Raw genomic sequence first — 8,564 nt, forward strand, 5'->3', positions numbered from 1 at the left:
TCAGAAATCCGCCTGCCTCTGCCTCCCAAGTGCTGGGATTAAAGGCGTGCGCCACCACTGCCGGGCTGAAATTACTCTTTCTTTGATTCACTTATGTGTTCTTGAGACAGTCTCACTATCTCAGGCTGACCTTGAACTTCTGATCGTCTTGCCTCTGCCTCCCAAGTGCTAGGCTTGCTGGTGTATATCCACCTCCCCCCTTTCCTATGTACTTCCTTGGTTATGTCCTTCCTCCCCTCCCCAAATAGTCTGAGATAGTGAACACTCCTTACCTCCCCACACTGCCAAGATCCCAGTGTGCCTTGCAGCTGAGCAGACCCAAATGACACATCTCCGTGACAGCTTCCCCAGCAAGATGGGAGAAGTGGGCTGCCGCTTTCGCTGGGTGGATTACGGAGACGTCAGGGAGGTATGCTCTGGTGTTTCACAAGGTTAGCAGCCCGATTTCGTTGGAAGTAAAATGTTGCTTCAACTACAAGGTTGAGTATGAGCTTGCATTCTTAGACCTACAGCTCATCGTCGCTGAGAAGGTTGAGGATTTATTGATAACCAAGCTGGTCCCTTCCGGTTGCATTCTGACTATGACCAAGACCCAGACGGGAATGTGACAGAATGTTCAGACGCAAGAGAACATGTCGGTTATTTTCGACGTCTGAAGAAAGAAATGACACTTAGAGAGACCTTTCTTAGGTTGTAGGAAGTCTGATTAAGGGAAGAACGAGCTTATGATTGGAGATTCCAGAAAGGAAAGCCACTTTGTGGAGAGTGAGCTCCCAGGAAAACGAAGCTTCCCATTTTTATCCATGACTTGGATAAGACTGGAGTAATCGAGCTTATCAAATTTGTTGATGACAGGGCCGTAATGGGCAGCTTCTATAAAAGACAGAATAAAGATTCAAAAATGATCTCAGCAGACTGGAATGCTGGGTTTAAACTAACAGAACAGAATTTAACGGGGCAGATGGAAAGTCGCATTTAGATTGCAGAAATTAATTACTGGAGCTCTTGAGGGGGCTGGGAGTGGGGGGCAGTCCTGATTTGGTTGAGAGCCTGAGAAAAAGATCTGAGGGGTTTGATGCTGCACGGACTTCATAGGGACCCCACAAGGTGATGGGGTTTCTCAAAATAATACCATCTTAAATGGCACGAAGAGATTCAAGACTCAGTGTGTATTCTCCCTGGCCACTTGGGCTCATATCTGGACAGAGATTCTCAAGGAGACATTGACCAACCTAAGGGTGATCAGTGGAAAGTGCTTGGCACAGGGAGGGGGTTGGGACACTCAGCTATGGAAGCACCAGAGAAAAGAGCTATGTTCAGAGAAAGGGGACCTGCCTGCAGTCATGGTGATAGTGGCTCACTATAGGAGCAACAGGGTGACCACTAGAAGAGAATACAGAGCTCTTCAACCTGGGGGAAACAAAGGACTCTAGAAAGGAAAGTCCCAGAAGTTGGAAATTTCAGAATATACTGGATAGGTTCAGTGAAGTAACTCTCTATTCAGTCTTCCCCACTGGGGAACTCCTGTCCTGGAGACAGATGATGGTCCAGCCCAGGTTGCAGCATTTGGTTCCCTTCTGCTCCTAGAAGGCCCTGGTTCTCAAGGGGAATTCCCTAGTCAGCAGCTGCAGCAGGTGCACCATCTTGAGCTTGTCAGGACTGGTCCAGCATTTGAGTGGCACCCGACACCTACTATACCAGCAGTTTCTGGCACCTAGATCTTCAACTCTCCACAACTTTGTGCTTCTTTCTGGACTTGGAGGCACTTTGGATCATGCTCCATGGTTCTATCCTGTTGCTGGATGCGTTCCCCTTCTGAGCTCTCTGCCCCTCCCCATACTGCATGGTGAAGGAATCTGGGTTTGATGGACGATGTCAGGATGCAGTCTGCTTCCCACTACTGTAACACCTGAGGGAATCATCTTAGAAAGACAAGACAGGTTTATCTTGGCTCACTGTTTCTGAGGTTTCAGCCCCTGAGTTTCAGGTGACTGCTTAGACCATTGCTTTTGAGCCTACAGCAAGGCAGTATATATTGGCAGCTGTATATATATATATATATATATGTATATATATATATATATATACCACTCACCTCACATTGCTTTTGAGCCTACAGCAAGGCAGTATATATTGATATATTGGCAGCTGTATATATATATATATATATATATATATACCACTCACCTCACAGCCAGGACATGAGAAAGAAGGAAGAGGAGGCCATAATTCCATAGCCCCTTTCATGGACACATCCACAACGACCTAAAGACCTAAGCTCCATCTTTTAAAGATTCAGTCACTTGTCGATAGTACTATGCTGGTGAACAAGACTTTTCCTACATAGGCCTTTTGAAAGGACTAGTGTGTCCACAAGACATCCCAAGAGCAAGTTCTCAGCACAAGGGAGATTTTATTTGCCCCGGAGGGACAAAGGGAAGGGAACAAAAGACAAAGTCAGGAGAGGGAGGGCAAGGAAAAGGTAAAAGGAACAGGGAGAGGAGGTAGGGATTCTTGCTCTGGAGGGACAAAGGACTGCCTCTGGATAAAGAAGAGAAAGATGTGCCCCATAGACAGATAGCAGTTTATAAATGGAAAAAGGAATCCGGTGTTAGAATGAGTTGGTTAATTTTAATTGGGTGTGTTAATTAGGCGGGCCAAAAGGCAGCCTTTGATTGCTAGACTTCAATGCTTTGATAACTGGACCTTGATGGTCAGCAGGAGGAAGTGGCCAAGGGAGTAGACATTGGTGGCTAGCTTTGGAAATGTAATTTAACAGTTTAGCAAGGCAGAGGGAATGGGGGAAGGACAAGATGTGCCAGAGCCATGTTTGCCACACTGGGACCTGCTAGAGTTCTTCATGGACCTCTTGGGAACACTACAGATCCAAACTCTGTGGCTCGTGTGGATGCTCACCATTAGAATTCGGTTGTGCTGAGCGGGTTCTCCCCAATGGCATTACAATTACCTGTTCCTGTATGATGTGTTTATAAAAAAATAAAGAAATGCAAGAATATGTTCTATGGGAGTGTGGTAAGGAATGGGGGGGCAGGGGGTGCCTCAGTGGGCCCATGCCAAGGCATCCCTTCCCCCTGAGGGACCAGCCACACGGTGGTATAGTATAGAATAGAATTTAGGGCATGGGGAGGGGAGTTAAGAGGGTAGTAGAGGCAGAGAAAGGCAGAGAGAGAGAGAGAGAGAGAGAGAGAGAGAGAGAGAGAGAGAGAGAGAGAGGAGAGAGAGAGAGAGAGAGAGAGAGAGAGAGAGAGAGAGGAGAGAGAGAGAGAGAAGGAGGGAGGGAGGGAGGGAGGGAGGGAGAGAGAGAGAGAGAGAGAGTAGAGAAGTAGAGGCTGGCCATGACCATGTGGAGAGAGGCAGGAAGGGATGGAAAGGGAAGAGAGTTCAAGAGGGCAAGAGAGACGCAAGGGGGGAGCAAGAATAAGAGAGAGGAGGGGAAAGCAGCCCCCTTTACAGTGGGCCAGTCCTACCTGGCTGTTGCCAGGTAACTGTGGGGAGGAGCACACTTGGCTGTTGCCAGGTAACTGTGGGGTGGAGTTTAGACAGAATGCTAACACTGTACTGGATTCTGGAGGCCTGCAAAACATAGGCTCTCCTACTTTCTTCACAGCCCACTTGTGTGAGGGACTCCGGAAAGTTCGATTAGTTTAACTTCCTTTTACTTCGAGGTGCTGGGCCTTGGGCGTGGTAGGCAAGCGCTCAAAGCCTCTCGGTTGACTCTAAAGCTCCCAACTCTGAATGGAGAAAGCCAGAGATGCGTTGTTTCTCATCCCCTCCTCCCTCCTGGAAACAAAAGCAGTTTCTTCCCCCTCCTCCCTCCTGGAAACAAAAGCAGTTTCTTCGTTCCAGTCTCACCAAGTCAAATCCAAGTCTTGACTTCTTGCCTGAAGTGCACTGTTTAATCTGCCAAAGCCAACTGGGAGAAGTCTTGAGGGCAAAACGTCTCACAGTGGCCTCTATGTTTAGACAGGTAAGAAGCCTATGCTGGTGGCAAGCCAGGCAGGGATGTGAATGGCCCCTTCTTGGAGTGATCAAAAATGATCAAAATCTTGAGTGCTGGGCTGGCGAGATGGCTCAGCGGGTAAGAGCATTGACTGCTTGCTCTTCTGAAGGTCCTGAGTTCGGATCCATGTGGTCCAGCAAGCACATGGTGGCTCACAACCACCCGTAATGAGATCTGATGCCCTCTTCTAGTGTGTCTGAAGACAGCTACAGTGTAGTAGGCTGGAGCGAGCGGGGCCATCCTGAGTTCAATTCCCAGCAGCCACATGATGCCGTCTGTACAGCTACAGTGTACTCCTCATACACATAAAATTTTGAGTGCTTCAGAAATAGAAAGCTCAGTTCTCTTAATAGGTACAAGGTGTTTGACTGGTTGATTGATTTGTTTGTTTTTGCTTGCTATCTAATACCTCGTAGGAAGTCTAGAGTTTGCTTCTCTCCCTCTGAGCTGCATGTTGTCTGTGTGATTACTCCTAGGACGCTCAGCTCCTCTCCTCTGCATCGTATCTTTTCCAAATTTCCTTAATCCTCTGAAATATCTCTTTATATCGGTGCTCAGGACTCTGAGATCTACCATCTTTGTGGTTCTTTGGCGGGCAGGGGCAGGTGGGTGGGTGGGGATGACCAGTCCAGGCACCATGCTCTCTGTTAAGGTAGCTTCTGGCTTGACCTGGCTGCTTTGGGTCGCCTCACAGCACTACTGGGTTTTGATTGGCATTAGCCAATCATCAAACACTCTCCTAGGTCCCTCTACCACAAGCTGTTCCAGCACCATCTTCCCTGAGTTTGTCTTTATGCTTCTTTAGCTTCTTAGGCCTGTCATCACGATGTACCAGCAGCTGTGTGGACCAAACAGCAGACAAGTGCTGTGTCACAGGCTGAGCAGCTGGAAGTCCTATACGTGAAGGGCTGATGCTCTCTGAGGGATACGGTTGAAGATTTTACTGATGCTTCTGGTATTAGTTGGCAGTCTTGGGTGTCTCTTCACTTAGAGAAGATTTAGTCTATTTCTGCCTTGGTCTCCACTTGTATGCATCTGTCTCCAGATTTCCCTTCTTTATAAGGGCACCACCATTCATATTGAGAGAGGGCTTCACCCTTCTCCGGTATGGCTCCATCTAATTCAATCCTCAGTAATCCTATTTTCAAATAACGTTCCATTCTGAGATATTGGGGGTTAACGATGTCAGAATGTGATTTGTGAGGGGGCATATGAATCGCCCCGTGAGTGTATTGTAGCTTTTTGGTGTCCTGGGCGGAACTTTCCATTTTTTTCCCCTAGTTCATTTTCTTCATTTAAGTTGCATCTCTCTCTCCGGCTGATTGGGATCTTGCAGGCCCTGTTTCTGGCATTCAGTATTTCTGCTGTTGCTCCTGGCTTGCAGCGCTTCCTGTGTGTTGATCCAAGGGATTGATAAGACACTGAAGTAGGTTGGAATTCTATAGTGGGCCTCCTCTCTCCTAACAAGGCCTGTTGGGAAGCACCCCGAGGGCCAGGTCATACAGCAGTGACATGTTCTGCTGGCATCTGTCTTCCAGCTCCCTTGTCTAGCTTGTGCACATAATTTTGCGAAGAGCTCAGATGTTTTGCTCAAGATCAGCTCTTCGAGTAAACCCCATTTCCCTCCTCTGCAGCACGGTGACCCCATCAACGGAAGAGATGAGCTCTGCCTGACAGGACTTCATTACAGCACACGAGCTGTCTGCCTGTGATCTCAGTGTCCTGTCCAAGAGTCCACCACCCTCCATTAACAGTCTCCACAGGAATTTTTCTCAGGCAGCGCATTGGCTTTGCTGTTCTGTGGTTTGCAAAAAATGACCTCAGACCCTCTAGAAATGAGGGCTGCGGTGGTCTGTCAGAGCCCCTCCCTTACCTCCCCCCCCCATCCACCCACAGGGTTTGCCAAGATCCTGTCAGAACTCCCTTAAGACCCCCACAGCTGTTTGCAACCTCGTTTGCATGTTCGCTCTTCCCTGAGCCAAGTGGCTTGCTGCATTCAGAGCAGATCAGGCTCTGGTGGCCCTCCTGTGCCTGGACTGCTCTCTTAGTCTCCTTCCCAAAGAGTTTCGCATCTCACAGATAAGATGAAGGAAGCAGAGGATAACCAGGACCTGACAGGGAAGCAGCTGGGTCTGCCAGCCTCCAGCGTCTTAGGTCAGCCTTAGTGACTCTCTTCCTGTTTTCTCCTCAGGTGGTTCCTGCTCTCTGGCTCTGTGTTCTTCCAAAACTGGTTTGGATCAGGGAGGGGTGCTTCTGTGAAGGCCTCATGCTCTGCTGTAAAAACAGATTGGAGTGGCATAAAGAGCCAGCAGCCATGCCAGCCTGGGTTTGAATCCCCACTCAGCCTAGGATGATTTAGGTCAGATTATTTCTCTTCCTGGAGACTCAAGTTTCCTCACCTGCAAAATGGCCATGATACTTGCTTCAGGATTACTGTGGGGTTGAATGACATATGTTTCTTTTTGTAAAGCCAGAGGCCTGGCGAATCTCAGTTTTCGGAATAAAACAGTTTTCACAGTGTGCAGGAGGGAGCTGTAGTCTGCACACATCCGGGGAAGGGAGGCCCAGTCAGTAGGGTCCAGTGTGAGAAGCAGGGTGCTGGGACTGCCTAGAGGCCGCTGGCCCAGTCAGTGGGGTCCAGGGTGAGAGGCAGGCTGCTGGGACCGCCTAGAGGCCGCTGGCCCAGTCAGTGGGGTCCAGTGTGAGAGTCGGGGTGCTGGGACTGCCTAGAGGCCGCTGGCCCAGTCAGTAGGGTCCAGTGTGAGAAGCAGGGTGCTGGGACTGCCTAGAGGCTGCTGGCCCAGTCAGTGGGGTCCAGGGTGAGAGGCAGGCTGCTGGGACCGCCTAGAGGCCGCTGGCCCAGTCAGTGGGGTCCAGTGTGAGAGTTGGGGTGCTGGGACTGCCTAGAGGCCGCTGGCCCAGTCAGTGGGGTCCAGGGTGAGAGTCAAGGTGCTGGGACTGCCTAGAGGCCGCTGGAACAGCGGAAGTGGGATTCTGAGAAAGACCAGAGAGACTGAGCAGTTCCCAGAAGGGCTGGAGAGTGTGAGGATTTCCTAGTTTTCTGAGAGCTTGTACGAAACTGAATGTATTTTAGCTCGTAAAAAAACCCTAAGAGTAGATAGGATTTTATTACCCCATCTTATAGATGGGGCTGCTGAGACCCGCTGAGCTAGGGAGATGTCAGCTGTCTGTGACTGAATGCTGGCCATTCAAGCCGCATGCCTCTGCTGCCTCCCATCTCTCTCCTCCTTCTGTGGTGATTGATGCGCTGTCTCCTTCCAGTCTCATCTGTCCAGTTGCCTGCCTGCCTCCTTGGTTCCACCTACAGGATTTTGTGTGGAAACAAATCCTCAGACTATCTCCTCCTTGGAGATGGGCTCATAGCTCTGCTTCTCTCTTAGGCCCTGGACCCCTGACACGGCCCTACTCTGACCTTGTCCCTTCTCCCACTCTTCAGTATGCTTGTAGGAAGGATTTGAGGCCACTGGGGATGTTCTGCTGTGGCTTAGCAGGAAATGAACTCTTAGCATTGGAGTGGAGGGTGGTGAGAGAACAGTAGGGAGGTCGTCCATGCTGGCATCCACAGCCCGACATCTCAGGGGCTCCTACAGGAGGGAGAGGCAGCAAGATGGCTGCTGCTACTAATTAACCCGTGGCTTTAATTACACTTCACTGCACTGTCCTGCTGTGAAAGAGAATTACTCAGAGATTGTCACACTGGGCTAAATGTCTGGAACCTTTCCACTTCAGAAACTCTTTTCCTTAGGGCTGGCCTGGGTCTGTGGTGGGGTAGGAACAGGGAGGACATATCGGCGATTTACCCCTACCCTGGTCATCAGGATTTCCTGATTGTGATTGAAGCTCTCTGTTGGTAATTTGCTGCTCTGGCCACTTACAGGGGTCCTAAAGAAAGGAAAATGGGGCAGGGGACACAGAAGGGGAAGGGAAGCTAGCCTTATGGGGGACAAATACCTGAAGGGACCAATTCTGGTGAGACCTGTATTCTTAAATAAAAGCTACCCTGTGTGAGAATCTACTGTGAGCTAATCTCAACTGCTTGGAAAGGCCTGAGAGAAGAGGGGAGAGAGAGTGAGAGAGAAAGTGAGAGAGAGAGGGAGAGAGAGGGAAGAAGGGAGGGGGAGAAAGAGAGGGAGAGAGAAGGAGAGATAGAGATAGAGAGAGGGAGAGAGAGGGAAAGAGAGAGAAGGAGGGAAAGAGGTTTACACGGAAGGAAAAGACCCCAGGAAAGTTAAGGGGCCACTTAGCTTGTGCAGTAGGTGCAAGGATCTGAGTTATACTTTCAGCACCCCGTCATAGTGCCTGGCGTGCTGGTGTGACGTGATATATCCACAATGGGCATCTGGACTCAGGGAGGTCCTTGGGGCTCAATGGTAGGCACTCTAACATAATTGGTGAGCTCAAGACCAAGGAGAAACCCTGTCTCAAAGAAGGTAGAAGCTGCCGGGCGGTGGTGATGCACGCCTTTAATCCCAGCACTTGGGAGGCAGAGGCAGGAGGATTTCTGAGTTCGAGGTCAGCCTGG

General features: G+C 49.8%; 1 protein-coding gene and 1 long non-coding RNA gene across 3 annotated transcripts in view; one reads left to right on the top strand and one right to left on the bottom strand.

Moving 5' to 3' along the window:
- Positions 1-3,058, bottom strand: part of LOC116085861 — an 8,072-nt gene extending 5,014 nt beyond the window's left edge. Inside the window, exons 1-2 of the long non-coding RNA XR_004116740.1 lie at positions 2,917-3,058; positions 273-652 (exon numbers count right to left, since the gene is read on the bottom strand). This is a non-coding gene — a long non-coding RNA (uncharacterized LOC116085861). The remainder of the gene's footprint in view (positions 1-272; positions 653-2,916) is intronic.
- Sema5b (semaphorin 5B) overlaps positions 1-8,564 on the top strand; it is a 124,744-nt gene that overhangs the window by 9,592 nt on the left and 106,588 nt on the right. The window lies entirely within an intron of this gene.

The sequence above is a fragment of the Mastomys coucha genome, unplaced genomic scaffold, assembly GCF_008632895.1.
Source record: "Mastomys coucha isolate ucsf_1 unplaced genomic scaffold, UCSF_Mcou_1 pScaffold12, whole genome shotgun sequence".
NCBI classification, from domain to species: domain Eukaryota; kingdom Metazoa; phylum Chordata; class Mammalia; order Rodentia; family Muridae; genus Mastomys; species Mastomys coucha.